The sequence below is a fragment of the Vulpes lagopus genome, chromosome 4 (assembly GCF_018345385.1).
Source record: "Vulpes lagopus strain Blue_001 chromosome 4, ASM1834538v1, whole genome shotgun sequence".
NCBI classification, from domain to species: Eukaryota; Metazoa; Chordata; class Mammalia; order Carnivora; family Canidae; genus Vulpes; species Vulpes lagopus.
Genome location: NC_054827.1, coordinates 104,257,194 through 104,273,957, shown reverse-complemented (window position 1 = coordinate 104,273,957; position 16,764 = coordinate 104,257,194). Strand labels below are relative to the sequence as shown.

The 16,764-nt window shown below is 39.8% G+C and overlaps 1 long non-coding RNA gene across 1 annotated transcript; it reads left to right on the top strand.

The window, feature by feature from the left end:
- The first annotated feature begins 652 nt into the window (after positions 1-652).
- On the top strand, positions 653-16,480 carry LOC121489923. The gene is made up of 3 exons (XR_005987457.1): positions 653-715; positions 11,248-11,360; positions 15,945-16,480. It is a non-coding gene; the product is annotated as an uncharacterized LOC121489923 (long non-coding RNA).
- Positions 16,481-16,764: the final 284 nt, after the last annotated feature.

Here is a 16,764-nt window from a genome sequence, read left to right as displayed (position 1 = left end):
GACCATTAAAAGTTAAATGAATTGGAACGTTGAAAATCATTGGCAAATACATTTATGTGGCAGTTTCTAGCTTCCCTGATGATCTTTTTTTGATAGCCTTTTCTGTGCCATTTTAAGTATCCCCACTGTCTTTCAGCTAGCTACCATGGTGCCCGATTAGAACTTTGGGTCTATGCAGTATCATGGTACGTAAATGGAAAGTCACATCCCTCAACCAGAGATACCAAATGTCTCAATAGGGGCATTGATGCTTTCTTGGTCTCCTATAGAGAGAGTGAGAAAGAGGAGGATGCTTTCCTCCCTGGACCCAGGTCTGATTAGTCTCGCTTTCCATCCCAAGCACATGGCCATATTTAGTTTATGAACAGAAAATTAAGTTATAAAAAGACATGGTTATTGTGATTAGTCAAAACATGGATGAGTACCCAAAGCTAATTTTCTCAGTTTCCTCTCCAATCAGCTCCCTTTTATGGTCTTAAAATTATATCCAGGGATTCTGTGATGTTTCTGTCTTTGAGAAGGAGATCCTGATTTTCAGATGTGACACTGAACTACTTTGGAGACTAGGTAATAAAAAGCCAATTGTGGTTTTTGTTTTGGATACATGCTCTCTCTTCTTCTTTCTCTTGGATCTCTGGCTCTGGGAAGCCTTCCAGAAAGGAAGTTCATGGCAAAGAACTGGAGTCTTTGTTAACAGACAGCAATGAACACTTAGGTGAGTGAATTTGGACCCATTTTCTTTAGTCTCCATAAGTCTTAAGAAGACCTCTACTCTAGCCAATAACTTGACCACAACCTCACAGACACTATGAACCAAAAACACCCCTCTGAGCTCTTCTCAGATTTCTGACCCTCAGAAACCGTGAGAGCCTAAGTGTTTGTGGTTTTAACTTGCCAAGTTTTGGGTTAATTTGTTACACAGCAGTAGATAACTAGTACATCCCTAAGAAGTAAGTTGTGCTGTGTCTGGGATAGACTAGAAGGCAAATAAATATTTGTTGAGAGTATGAATTAAAATGAAGAAATGAAAAGTTTCATTTATATCCTTCTGCATCTTTCCTTATTCGTATAGCCTCTCGTAAAATAGCTTCAGGGAAGAGTGTTTCCAAGGGAGAATCTCTTTAATTATTAAAAGTTCAGTCATGCTGCAAATATTTATTGCTACTACTATTTGAACCACTTTTTAACTATGAAATGCTTGTGCGCCCATTTGAACATATGCCGGGTTTTTATAAGGAAATATTTGTTGAGGCTCTCTCTGCAAGTCTGTTTGCTTTTAGAAAAGTTATAACCCAGATTTTGGGTTAGGTAGGTAGACAAATTAACCCAAATGAGTAAAGGGTTAGTGGAAGGACAGAAGTTATCTCTTACATTGATATACTCAAGGTATTCATGGGTGAAAATGAGGCCAGTCACCAAACTGAGGGATATGAATAATGCAAAGCATTTAACAGTTAATGAGAGCAGCTTGTGGGGGAATGTGGCTCACCCATTCTCTCTGTGGTGTGAAATGTGACTGCAGCTGGCCTTTGGGTCAGACAATCCAGGTCAGAATCCCACCTCCTTTATTTACAAACTGTGAGAACTTGAAGAACTCACTTAATCCTGCGGGGTTTCATTTTCTTCATCTATAAATCAAGCCAACAAACAGTATGATACAGGATTTTTTAAAAGACAAGGTTTGAAGAGGTTTAGCTTACCACCTGGCATGCATTAGGTACTTCAAAAATTGTTAGCTACTTTTTATGATGAGTTTTTTGTTTTGTTTCCTACATTGTTAGACCACTTTTCTTTTCTTTTTTTTTTAAAATATTTTATTTAAATTCAATTTGCCAACATATGGTGTAGCACCCTTTGGTCATCACATCATGTGCCCTCTTTAAGTTAGGCCACTTTCTTGCTCACAGGCACCTCCCTGTCTTTACCCATTAGAGTCTGGAGGGATTGTCTGAAAATCTAGAGTAAAGAAGTATGACCAAAGCATGGTTGGACTTCTCTGCTATCCAGGAGGAGCTTGGTGAGATGGGATAGATTAGCAGACTGTAGTACTGGACTCTGGAGAAGATGCTGACCATTAAAGCTACTGTCCTTTCAGCTCCACATGGCCTTTTCACCAGTTTTGATTCTGTCTTTTGACTGGTCTCTCTTAATGCATTTGTACCACAAGAAGAACCTCCAAAGGTCAAAGTGACCACAATGGTTGGTCCTCCATGTCTATAAGTTGCAATTCTAAGCCTCAAGCTCTATTAGTCATTGCAGAAATACCTCAATCAGGTGATTTTGTGGCTATTTAGTAAGGGAGCCAAGTCAAAAAGTGGTTCTTTTGCTCATCACCTGGTTGCTTCACCTTGACTTGATCATGCTTGAAATTGTATGAGACTCCCTGCATATTCTCTTCTCCTTCCTCTATATCATGTTAACCTTGCTCACTTTGCCAGTTTCTTCTTATACTCTCATCCAATCCTATAATGTCTCTCATTTTCCTCTTTCTCTTCCCCTTCTACATGCCTACCATGCATGATGAGGTAGGGGAGAAGAAAACCAGGAGTAGGTCTGGAACTACTTTGCTTCCTCCTATTCCCGCATTTAACTCATGTTACATGCTTCTATTGTAAAGGTACTTCGAAATTTCCAAGCAAATGTGTTTTTTGTTTGTTTGTTTGTTTTTTAGTGGAGCCAGTTATATTTTATATTTTAGGTCATAGTCTAGGGCATCTATAAGAGTCAATAAGAAGTATGTAAGTCTTGGGGTAACATGGACAAAATATCTTTCTTATTTGGTTTGCTTCCTTGCTCCAAGTATACTGTTATTCTTATTCTCAACGTTTTTGTATTTTCCTCAAATGGGTCTTCTGACCTTTTGGCAAAACATGAATACATAAGATTCACCATACATTAGCCAGTCTGAACAAACTTCTTGATTTTGAGAGTAAAGATATAATGAGCACAGCCAGGAATATGATGCTATTTATTAGATTTATTAAAATGTCCCTACTCTGCAAGTTTTTTTGGGCCACACATGCAAATAAATATGACCAATACATTAAATGTAATATCTTAATTACAGTAAATCTAACATGTCTATTCTCTACAACGTTACATGAACACATGTGGCTAATTTTTTTTAAAGTCCTGGTGGAAGAAATTGGAATACATAGTCAAGAAAATCTTTAGAATGCCCCTTCCTGAGGGCAGAGAAACTCCATGGTCTCTCCGTATCCCCATTTCTTCCTACAATTAGAAAGAAAATATCCTAGCAGTTGGTGAGGTTCATAGCTTCTTTTTGCTCTACCCCATTATTTCAACATAGGAAATACATATGCATAGCAATTGTAGCAAGTAAGAGTTGGGAGAAAAAAAGGACAAAATTATTTTATTTTTCAGGATAAACTAGGTTATGTTGCTGTAACAAATGAACACTAAAATATTTGTTGCTTAATGAAACAAAGGTCTATTTCTTGTTTACTATTCGTACCAGGTATGAGTTGGCAAGGGTACTCTGTTCCCAAATATTCACCCAAGGGGCTGATGATGGAGGCTCTACCACCTACAACAGACCATCTTGGAGCAGCCCCAGTGGCTCAATGGTTTAGTGCCGCCTTTGGCCCAGGGTGGGATCCTGGAGACCTGGGACCGAGTCCCATGTTGGGCTCCCTGCATGGAGCCTGCTTCTCCCTCTGCCTGTGTCTCTGCCTCTCTCTCTCTCTCTCTCTCTCTCTCATGAATAAATGAATAAAATCTTAAAAAACAAAAACAAAAACAAAAAACAGACCATCTTGAATTAGTGACATCCTCTGTGACCCTAGCAAGGGAAGAGAGTACTGGAATGTCTCATGCCCAGAAGGGCATGTAGCTTTTCTGCTCATTCTGTTGGCAAGAATTTGTTACCTGGCCAAGCATAACTGCAAACAGTCTGATAAATATAGTCTTCTATGCACCTTTAAGTGAGAGGAAAGCACACCAGTAATGCCCATCACACTATATAATTCAATCCCTTCAGGAAAACTAAGGCCAAGGGGTACCTGTGTCCTAGGTCACAACCTAAGCTAGGGGCAGGGTCAGTACTAAAACCCAGCTTTTTGGATACCAGGTATTATTTCTGCTGCTATTTTTTATAGTAGTTAACTCTTTTCTGTATAGAAGTTGATGGCACAAAAATGTTGCCAAGCTATAGAATATGTCAGAGAAATTATCAAGTATCATTGAAGAATAATGACTTTACTGTGTTTTTGAACTTCTTCTTTGTTTTTTCTTTCCTATCCCACTCTAGCCCAAGGCTCATTTTCTGATTGTGGCTTGGGGGATATCTAAGCCATATCCTCTAGCACTATAATGAAGGAAATATTCTCTTACTCAGACAAATGCAAATTTTTGACACTGGAAGTAGTCATAATATCTTCCACGTATCTAGGACCTTCAATTTCACAAATCACTTTCAAATATCTTTTCTTGTTTGCTTCACACCTAACCTACCAGACATAAGCAGGTTGAATCACTGACTTGGTTTTACAGATACCTAGGGCAATGGCATGATATGCTTAAGTTCACATAGCCAATTAATGGGACTACAATCCAAAGCTTTGATTTTTAAGATCAATACTAGAATATAAGGTAGGGTTTTTTTTTTCCCTCTTCCTGTTTCCTGGCATTCTGGATTTTCTGGTGTTAAAGAATGATTAGGTGACTTTCTCTAAAATTCAACAGCTTTGCAGTAGCAGAATGAGGAGCATATTTGACTCTTAACCAAAGTGCTTTTATAGATTCTTATGTTGATACAAATACAACACCTGTTAACATCTGGGAGGTATTATATTGAGGCCAAACTTGCATCTCAAGTGGTTGGATGTCTTTTGAAACACTGAAAGGAATTCTGTCTTTCTGGTTTCCTTAGTTGGCACAATGAGGATACCAAAACCATGGGATTAAAAGAGTGCCTGCATATGGCCTGTGCTGTGTGCATATTTGCTGTTATGGTTCCTCAACATTCCAGAATGATCAAGAACCGGGAGAGAAAATGAAAAAAAAAAAAAAAAAGGAGTAAATTCCAGCTTCACAAATTCTCTTTCGATCTCTTCTTTTTACTTCTGAGAATCTATCAGAGTCCCGGGAGATAAAACATGTAATTCATAGAAATGTTGCGCAACTGATAAGTCCCAGTGGGTTAGTGAGATTGCTTTAGTTGCAAGTTAACTGTTAGTGTGTAACAGAACCTCACTAGAAACTGGCTTAATCAAAAAGAGACTGCATGGGCTTACATAATGGAAAAGAACAAGGGAGACATACGTGTGCAAATACTGTCCCTAGGAAACTTAAAAAAAAAAAAAATCTTTTGGCTCCACTTTTCTTGTGTTGGCTTTATCCTCAAGTAGGTTCTCTTTGATTGGCATCAAAGATAACTATCAGCACCTCAAAGTTCATATCTTACAAGTTTAGTTTCTTTCTCAGTAGTTGCACCAAAGATTCCAGGATTAATACCTAGAAGTCTTGATTGTGTGTGAAGCACCGGTTTAAAAAATATCACCATCATTTTGACTAGTCAGGAGTAGGTCACCGGCCAACCAATGGAAACAATAGGTGGAGTCAGCCCCACCCAATGAAATCTTAAGGACTGAGAACAGAGAAAGAGGATGGTGTCTTACGGGAAAATCCAGGCACTATTACCTGAAAAGGAAATGGATGTTGAACAGAGAACTACAGGTATCTATTCTAGTGCTCAACGATATGGTTGAGTACGAGAAAATAAATTATTGTAGTCAAGGGTGTTATTTTATGTGAAAAGCTACAAGAGTTATGACAGGTGGAAAAATCTGATGGATGAAATTGGATCTCAAGTTACCTCCTCGTTAACCCTACATTTCCCCAGAAATATAATAGAAGTAGATAGCATCTTTTACATTTTCATTTCATCTGGAAAAAGGTATTGGGGGGAAGATGTATAGGTTATAAAACAAAATATTGAAACCTTAAAAGTGATCAGTCTTTTCCAAGTAAATAAATATGGACATGCTGGTCTATTCTTCAGATGAGATCATTTATTATTATTTTTTAATTCCCAGGAAATCCCTCTTCTTTGGATGGATTTGCCTCTGCTTAATCTGTAAGCAGTGCTGGTCCCAACACAACTGTGTTCAGAAGGGGAACCTTGTCATTGATATTTTATGTTTCTGTAGGCACCAGTTACTATTTCCCCAAACCTGGAGTGCATGGCTATGGGACAGAAACTTCCTTCTTCAAATCACATCATTTATCTGTGTGGGCAAAATCCATCATTTTCATCCATTTATCATATCTTGTTTGGATGGAACTCATTTCCAACTGTCACACATAATATACTCCCTAAACACCAACTAAATTCCTACAAATCCATCAACAGACTACACTGGTAAATAAATCCTATCAGCTTATATTTGCATAGCACATTCCTGTTTCTTAAGTTCTCACAAGAAAACCATTTCACCTGATCATCATGGGAGCTTTGGAAGGCAGGCAGGGTGGATACGATTCTTCTCATATCACAAATGATGAAACTGAGATGAAGCGACCTACTCAAACTGATAATTAATGCAAGTCTGCAGATTCCACACCTCAAGCTTCCCCCACTACATCTTATTATCTGAGATTGGGTGATGGCAGTAGTGTAGGCTGGAAGCTAAGAAGAAAACTCTGGAATCGAATGAGCAATGGTTTAAAGGCTCTGTTGGTTGTTATTTACGTGTGTGACCTTGGGCAAAGTTCTTAATCGCCTACTCATCTGTATTGCTACAATTATTCCATACCTCATAGGATTCCTGCGATTATTAAGTGGCATAATGCATGGACAGGGTTTAGCAGAGGCTCCATATATGGCCCCAGCTTGAATATGCTAGTAATTGTGAGAGTTTCATCATGTATCTCAAAATGTAGTTTCAGTCTCCAATCACAAAGAGTGAATAAAGAACTAAATCATTCATCTGTAGTGTTCCATGCAGCTTATAGGTATAGGTGGAATGGGAGGATGAATTGCCTGAATCAGTCTCTTATCTTCCCATACTTGCCTTTTCTTCTTCTTCCCCCTCTTCTTCCTTCTCCTCCCCTACCTTCTTCTTCCCTCCTTCCTCCTCCTTCTTGTTTCTCCTCCTCCTCCTCCTATTTCTTTTTCTTTCTTTCTTTCTTTCTTTCTTTCTTTCTTTCTTTCTTTCTTTTTCTTTCTTTCTTCTTTCTTTCTTTCTTTCTTTCTTTCTTTCTTTCTTTCTTTCTCTTTCTTCTCCTTCTTCTTCTTTTCTTCTTCTTCTTCTTCTTCTTCTTCTTCTTCTTCTTCTTCTTCTTCTTCTTCTTCTTCTTCTTCTTCTATTCAAGTAAAGCAGTGGGAGTGGAGAAGGAACAAAATCTGTAACTGGCTGTGATCAATTAATTGTAAACACCACTGCACTTGGACCAGCCTATATATGCCTTCTAATTGCTTGATTTATTTTTTAATTTTCATTCCAGTTGCCCACTACAAAGCCAAATATGTGCTGCGTGTGCTTAAAAGATTATGAGGTTAATACTCTTTGCATATTCTAGCAGATAAATGTGAACTCTGCAATATGATTGAACAATTAAGTTTAGACTTATGTAAAAACAATAAGAACCATCTGAGTCTTTCTTCTTAGCCCCCAAGAAAGAATTTCTTGCATTTAACTTTATTTTGAACTTCTCCAATTCAAACTGCATTATAGACTTCCCAGTGTTTGTTCTTTTCTATTTTTTAAATATTTTATTTTATTTTTATTTTTTTATTTTTTTAAAGATTTTATTTATTCATGAGAGACACAGAGAGAGGAGGCAGAGACACAGGCAGAGGGAGAAGCTGGCTCTATGCAGGGAGCCTGATGTGGGATTCCATCCCTGGACTCCAGGATCACGCCCTGTGCGGAGGGCAGATGCTAAACCGCTGAGCCCCCCAGAGATCCCCAGATTTTATTACTTTTAAGTAACCTCTACTCCCAATGTGGGGTTTGAATTCATGACCCCAAAATCAAGAGTCACATGTTCCTCAGACTAAGCCAGCCAGACACCCCTCCCAGTATAAAAAATAAATAAATAAATAAACCACTTAGTTCCACAAAACCTGGATAGCGATTCATCTCTTATATCAGCTCTGCATATAATGGCTAGAACAACTATTTCATTGAGCAGACCCTCATCAACACATGGTTTGGTGGAGTAAAGGCAAATGAAAACAGAAAGCGTGGCTCCATGAAAGGGCAGGCCTCCTGTTGATCTTGGTTGCTTCTTTTAACCATTTGAGACTTCTGAACAGTTTGTCAGAAATGGAGCTCAGGGGTGGGGAGCAAGTGGTGAATGCACAAGACCAAATCCCTGCCAAGTGGAGCTTGTAGTCTAATGGTGAGTACAGAAAGAAAATGGGTAATGAAAGGTGGTGATGGAACCATGGAGGCCATAAGGGAGCCAGTAACTCAGGGACTGATGACATCTGAGCAGAGGGTGATGCATGAGTGTGAGTGAGCCAGTTGGGGTTTAGTGGGGGGAGAGCAGAGGCAACAATTGCAGACTGAGGGAAGAGGAGATAGAAGGACTAGGGAGAGAGAGAACACCTAGTTGGGTGGCAGACTGCAGAATTGAAGGAGAAATGTGGCAGGAGAGGGGGCAGAGGGAAGCTTAAGAGTGGAAAGGGGAGGAAGTATAACAATGGAAACTTCTTTCACTCTTACCCCCAAATCCACAAGACAGGAAATGACCTCTACTGTCTCTCTCTCTCTCTCTCCCAGGGGAAAGACTTCCCTTAAAGCCCAGACTTTCTAGGGATTGAAAGATTGAACCTCTTACGGGGCTTGAACCTCTAAGCACTTATGTACTAGCTAGTTTTAAAATTTTATGTTGATTTAACTTACAGCCAAACTGTGGGGTAGGCAGTATCATTCTACCTATTTTACAGATGAGGATATTGAGGCAGGGGGAGTGAAGTGGTTTTCCCAAGGTAACCCAGCTGATGAGAGTCAGGGCCAGGGCTGGATTGCAGGTAGTGTGGCTCTAAGGATTTTCCCCAATACAGTGAATGCTTGTAGCAATGAGGTGTCACATGAGCTGATTTAGGAGTGTGTTGTAGAGCTTCCAACACTGTGTTATGGCGGTGATAGAAAACTTTCCTGACATTAACATGGAGATATATACTTTCATGTTTTTCAAGTCTTTAGTCAGGACAATGTTTTAATAAAACATGCTTATAAAGACAAGGATGTCTTTAAGTTCAAATTATAACTGCTATTTCAAATTGTCAAGGTTTATCATGGAAAAACTTCCAGACACCTTTTATCTTTGTGTTTGCTTTTTCTTTAACATAGGTAATAAAACTAGGCAGGTCCTTGTCCCTTAGAGTAGGTAACACTTCCTCATTCTCAGGAGGTGACAATGATGCCTTTTCAGCACTCTGACACTATTGAAATTCAAAGACTAGGTTTTATTGTGACTTATCCAGGTTTTGTTTTGTAATTTTGTGAATCAAAATTTCCCTTTTTCATAGATTGCGCGTCATTCGTTTGTGCCCAAACAAAAATGCAGTCTCCAGCCACACTTGAAATACTGTTTTAGTGTCTCTTTCTGAAGCTCATGAATTAGAATGTTAGAGGTACAATGTTGCTTTTTTTCTTAAGATTTTATTTTTATTTTTTTTTTCTTTTTTTTTTTTTTTTAAGATTTTATTTTTAAGTAATCTCCACACACACACACACACACACACACACACACAACATGGGGCTCGAATCCACAACCTCAAGATTAAGAGTTTCACACTCTACCCACTGAGCCAGCCAGATGCACCTGCTTCTTCTTTTTTAAAAGTTTAACTTAATTTAATTTCTTAAAAAGATTTTATTTATTTATTTGAGAGAGATTGAGCCAGTGATAGAGAAAGAGAGAGAGAGAGAGAGAGGGAAAGTATGAGTGAGGGGAGGGGCAGAAGAAGGAGAAGGAGAAGCAGACTCCTGGCAGAGCAGGGATCCCAATGTGGGGCTCAATCCCAGGAAGCTGATATCATGACCTGAGCCAAAAGCAGACACTTAACCAACTGAGCCACCCTGGTGCCCTTCTTTTATCTTCAGCATACAATGTTATATTAGTTTCAGGTGTACCATATAGTGATTCAGCAATTCTATACATTACTCAGTGCTCATCATAAGTGTGCTCTTTAATCCCCATCTTCTCTTTCCCCCATTCCTCCTTCTCACCTCCCCTTGGTAACCATCAGTTTGTTCTCTGTACTTGAGTCTGTTTTTTTGATTTTGTCTCTTTTTTTTCTTTATTCATTTGTTTTGTTTTTTAAATTCCACATTTGAGTGAAATCATATGGTATTTGTCTTTCTCTGCAATGTTGCTTTTGATACATCTGCTGTAGTGCTGAGTGACGTGCTAGAGACTACACATTTCCAAGAAAAAGAGTTGAGATATTGATTTGAAAAGAAAAAGATGCTGAATTTAAACTGCGATGATTTTATTGAAGAAGTTTATTACTGACCATCATCATGACAACATTGAAATTCGCGTTGTCTTGCTAGTATTTCCAGTGCATTCACAACTTTTGGCTAAACTCTACTTTTCATTGGGAAAAAGAAAAGTCATGAATGTTAAGTGTTTTCAGGTTTGGTAGATGTACTCCAAGAATACTTGTCAGAGAAACAGATTTAAAAACAAAAACAATGTGTAATATTTATATTACCAGAAAAAATGCTTTGATGAAAACATATAGTAGGAACACCTGTAATTAGTTCCTGGAATTGATCTTTGCATTGTTTAATGCTCTATCCCTGTCAAAAAACATTTGTCATAATGGATCAGGTCATTTGATCTCTATATCCTATTTCCTATTTCCTTCCAGGACATGTGAGCATGGGCAAACACTTTTTAATTATCTTGATCAAGTGTGGAGGACATCTTTTCGCTGACCCCACTAGTAATCAACTGTGATCTCCTAGAAGCAGGCGAATTGATTGCTTCTATCCTTCCCAACTAGCCAGAAGAGGGGGTCATACATTATCCTGCCCCTTTGAAAAATCCAACTCAGTGATTGATTTTATGACTGCCTGTGGCAGCAAATTCCTCAGAATGAATTCTACCAGGTGAAGAAGTATTTTCTATAACTTGCTTTAAATTTCTTTAGCATTAACCACGCTGAGGAGTGCAGCCTCTTGCGGGACCATGTAATAAGGATCTATCAGTTTTACCTTCCAGTACATATTTTTAATGCCTAAGTAAATCTCTCTTATTTTCCAGCCCAGATTTAGTAATTCTAACTTTTGAAATCTCCTGTCATGAATGAATCTACACTCTACTCAATTTCTTGCCCTGCTTTGGAGTTCTGACATCCCTGCACTGCATTCCTTCAGGTGAGGAAGTAAAAGACGAAGACAGTAACACAGACAAACGTGTAGTATGCTCCTCTGTGATGCTATTGTACTACGCTCGTTCTTTCTCTTTCTTTCCTCATTTCTTTGTTTCTTTCTTTTTTCTTCTTTTCATTCCTTCTTTCTTCTTGATTTCTCTGGAAAAAGAAAGAAAGAAAGAAGAAAGAAAGAAAGAAAGAAAGAAAGAAAGAAAGAAAGAAAGAAAGAAAGAAAGAAAGAAAGAAAAAGAAATTCATCCAAAGCAAGGGAAAATTTCTTGGAAAGATTTTTATCTAATTCATACGCTGCTGGAGCTCTTGGGTAGCTCAGTCGGTTAAGTGTCTGACACTTGAACTCAGCTCGAGTCTGGATCTCACTTTCTCGAGCTCAAGCCCAGAGCTGGGCTCCAAGTTGGGTGTTGAGACTACAAAGAAAAATGATAAAATAAGATTAAAAAATAAAACAAAATAAAACACCTAATTCATACAGTGTCTCATTTTTTTTTTTAAGATGTTATTTGTTTATTCATGAGAGAGAGAAAGGCACAGACACAGGCAGAGGGAGAAGCGGGCTCCATGCAGGGAGCCTGATGTGGGACTCGATCCTGGGTCTCCAGGACCACGCCTGGGCTGAAGGCGGCGCTAAACTGCTGAGCCACCCAGGCTGCCCACAGTGTCTCATAGCCCAGTTTTTATCCTACGGGAAATGTCCTAAAGGGGTTTTGACACAACTTTGTTCCAGTTTGGACATCTCCTGGGGTCAAGCAAGGCTTCTTTTTACCAAATAAGATAGACATCACTTTATTAAATAAACAGACACTTCAAGCACTAGTTACTAATGAAATAAAATTATAAGTGAAATGTCTATCTGCAAACCACATTTTCTCTAGATCTTTGCCGAGATGTGCTTCATCTTCACTTGCATATGATTCTTTTTTTTTTTTTTTAAGATTTTATTTATTTATTAGAGAGAAAGAGAAATCATGAACCAGGGGAAGGGGCAGAAGTAGAGGGAGAAGAAGACTCCCTGCTAAGCAGGGAGCCCCAGGCAGGGCTGGATCCCAGGACCCTGGGACCATGACCTGAACCAAAGGCAGGTGCTTAACTGACTGAGTCACCAGCACCCCAATAATATGATCTTGGTGGCTTCCTTTAATTGGTTTTGCAATGTCAGTGTCAAGATGGAATTATCTGATGACTTAAAACTTTTGTAAGACTTTCAAAATTTAAATGAAAAATTATATTTTAATAAAATCTATCTTGTCATTTATTTATTGAAATGTGTGGGAGAGACATGATACTTCATGCTTGTTGCATAAACTGGCTTTGAAATACACTTGAATTGTGTATTCAAGAATGACCAAACAAAAGGATCAAATTGTGGTAAATACTGAAGCAGGAATGATTTTAACGTTGTTTTAATTTTGGTATTCCTGTAAAGAGGAGAAAATAGAGGAGGGAGACAAACAAAGGAGAGTGGCGCATGCATGTGTGTGTATGTGTGTGGGAGGGTAACGACAAATTAGGAATGCTTCCACAGTGACACGGTCTTGGTCTTTCTTGTCTAATGCCTCTTCCCTCCTTCCCTTCTTCCCTTCCTTCCTCTGTCTCTTCCTGTCTTCTCTCTCTTTTACTCCCATCAAAGATTACTGAGCACCTATTATGTGCAAATATAGAGCTAAGCACTGAGGTACAATGGTAACCTGGAAGTAGTGAGTTCACAGAGCAGGAAGCAGGCACTCAAAAAAAAAAAAAATTGAATCAAGTGCATCAGGAGTCCTCCATCCTTCAGGTACCAGAGCAACATGGATAAAGAGCCCAGGTCCTGGTTGAGGGGGTTGTGAAGCTTCCTGTGGTAAGCCATGTTAAAAAAGATGTGTGAGGGATGGGTAGAAGTCAGCCAGGGGAAGGAGTTAGGGGAAAAAGAAGTCATCCACAAAGCAAACAGAACTTGTGGCATAGGAGCCCAAAGGAGCCTGGCAGAGCTGGGTGGGTGGAGGGCAGGGCTCCAGGGGAGGGTTCCGCTCCTCAGGTCATCAGGACTTGGAGTGCTCCAGTTCCTTTGAAAACATTAATGACAGTATTTGGGAAACTATATGGAGATGGGAGGGTGTTCTTTTCCCAAAATCAAATAAAGATTAGGTAGACTTGTAATTATTACAACAAAATCCTTGAAGTTCTAAAAAAAAAAAAAATCTTAGAAATTCCAGAATATGCCAAACATCTGCTTCCTGTCTCCCCATGCCCATATGGCGACCTTATTTTTTTAAATAAATTAATTTTTTATTGGTGTTCAATTTACCAACATACAGAATAACACCCAGTGCTCATCCCATCAAGTGTCCCCCTCAGTGCCCATCACCCATTCACCCCCACCCTCCGCCCTCCTCCCCCTCCACCACTCCTAGTTCATTTCCCAGAGTTAGGAGTCTTTATGTTCTGTCTCATATAGGGACCTTAATATGGGGCAGGGGCAGCTCAAGAAACTAGCTCAGTGCAGCAGAGGTCACTCATCTGTGAACTGGCAAAGAAGTTCACCTGATGGAAAGGGATCCCTCTAAGAGTGCTCCTCGGTATCAGGCACATCCAACTGAGAGAGACCATTAAAGACACTGTTTCAGGTACTTAATACTTCAATATTAGTTCAGAAACTATCTTCTTTCTTTTCTTTCTTTCCTTTCTCTCACTTCCTTCCTCCCTCCCACTGTTCCCCTCCCTCCCTCTTTCTTCTTTCTTTCTTTCTTTCTTTCTTTCTTTCTTTCTTTCTTTCTTTCTTTCTTCTTCTTTTTCTTTCTTTCTTTCTTTCTTTCTTTCTTTCTTTCTTTCTTTCTTCTTTTTCTTCTTCTTTCTTTCTTCTTTCTTTTTTTCCTTCCTTCCTTCTTTCCTTCCTTCCTTCCTTCCTTCCTTCCTTCCTTCCTTCCTTCCTTCCTTTTCTTTCTTTTTAAGATTTTATTTATTTATTCATGAGAGATACAGAGAGAAGCAGAGACATAGGCAGAGAGAGAAGCAGGCTCCCTGTAGGAAGCCCGATGTGGAACTGGATCCCAGGACCTGGAATCACGACCTGAGCCAAAGGTATATGCCCAACCACTGAGCCACCCAGGTGCCCCTTCTTTCTTTCCTTCATCAAAGCCATAAAAATTACAAAAATTAAGCAACCTTTAAACTTTCTCACCGAGGCTGTGGGTCACTTTGTTGACAATGAAAGGAAATTAGAAGTCAAGGTCATGTTCCACATGTTCCACTTCCACTGTTAGCGCCACCTTCAGCCCAGGGCCTGATCCTGGGGACCCTGGATCTAGTTCCACGTTGGGCTCCCTACCTGGAGCCTGCTTCTCCCTCTGCCTGTGTCTCTGCCTCTCTCTCTCTGTCTCTGTGTCTCTCACGAATAAATAAAATAAAATCTTAAAAAAAAAAAGCAGTTTGAAGAGAATATTTTTGAAGGATTTTGAACAGAAATTATTTTATTAAAATAAATATATGTATTTTGGGGAGGAGAAGGACCAAGATAACATGTCTGTCAATTCAGCTTCAGAGGCCAGCCTTATTTTGTGGGAACTCTCCAACTTCACATGACATCACTTCAACTGGATAGCTGTGTTTGTGGAATTTCCTGTGTAGGCCAAGTGCTGGTCAGGCAGGGGTAATGTGGTGTTCACCCATATCCTGGTTCTCAAAATGCAAACTTGTTGAACTGAATTAAATGGGTGACCTAGCACAGCTGGTGGCATCTGAGGCTGCTGAAATACCCAGCCCTCATATCCATGCCTGCGTGCTGTTACAACTAACTCTGTTCCTGACTATTTCTTGTTCCAGACAGAAAAATATCCATGACTGTGTGGTAAACTCAAAAATAGCAATGATGGCAACAATAATGCAATAAATACCTAGACTCAGCACTCACTGTGCATCAGAGACAGTGCCAGGCCCTGTTACTTTCTGTGATCCTTACAACAGCTGGAAGGGAGGTATGATACTGTTCTCATTTCCATTTCACAGCCAAAGTAAGTGAGACTTAGAGAAGACTCAAGTCATAGAGCTAGCATGAAGTGGACCCAGAACTCAAGATGGTTTCTGTTGTTAGATCTGGATATTGTGCCTTTAATCATGATTCAGACTCAGCAGACTGAACCTTAAAGCCAGAGGGTTCTAGGGGCCCCTGGGCAGCTCAGTCAGTTAAGCTGCCAACTGGATCTTAGCTCAGGTGATGATCTCAGGGTCCTGGGACAGAGCCTCACATTGGGCTCCACTCTCAGGGTGGAGTCTGTTTAAGGATTCTCTCTCTCTCCCTCTGCCCCTCCACCTGCTCACACTCTTTCTCTCTCAAGTAAATAAATAAATCTTTAAAAAAAATCACAGAAGCTTCTAGAAAAGAAGAGGCATTTCCCTGGGTCACAGTGTACCCAAAGCATATTGAGTGAGAGATCTCTCCTGGGGACTGGCTCTTTCTTTCTTTCCCCTATTCTTCCTTTCCTCATGACTCCATTAAGCTGTGCTGGGATGGTGAAGCCCTTGCGTAGGGTGGGAGAGAGGAACAAGAAAGACCCTGTTCATTCTGACCTCTACCCTCTTCCTGTTCTTCCCACAGGACCGATGGGCTGAATAGTCTTAAAACCTGGCTGTGGCCATCCATTTGGACGACTCCAGCAGACCCACGTGTCCTACGTTTCAACTTTTCAAACCTACCCTGTTTGTAATTCCTCAGCAGGATTCTGAGCTCTGCTGTTGTATTTCAGTTTTACAGTTAATCAGAAAGATTTTGCTCCAGATTTGCCCTTAGCGTGGGGCTTTATTAATCCGATACACCTCATATAGTGAGTGCCTGCTTTTAAGCCATATGCCCTGAATAAGTTATCAGGTTTCATTGTTTACCCTTAGTTAAAAAAAAAAAATTCCATACACTCTGACCTCATGACACCCAAGCCCTGCCCATGTAGTTAAAACAGGGAAACTAGTCATCTGATATCATGAAGGCAAATCAGCTGGTAGATGCACTCAAATGTTTCCGTTTCCACTGGTGTGTGGGCATCGTGGGGAGTCATAGATTATTAATCAGGAATGCACAGGAGAGGATTTCTTGTTTGTGTGTTTGTTCATTTCCAAAATAAACCCAATACAAAGAGATACAGCTCCAGTGCATTTATTTTTCATTGTTAGCACATATCATTATGTCATCATGTAAGAATTGCCCAAAGAAATAATAAAAAAAAAGATACCACATGGATTGCTTAATGGCTCTCCCCCCGGCCCGCCTGTGGAGTAGTCTGAGAAAGGAAAAAACATGAGCATTACTCAGGCCCTCAGGGTGAGGAGGCTTCTTACCACGAGCCAGTGCCAGGTTAGTCTGGGTGTCTGCAGAGGAGGCTTTGGCAGGCCACCAGAGAGAGGGCATTTCATAATCCAGGATT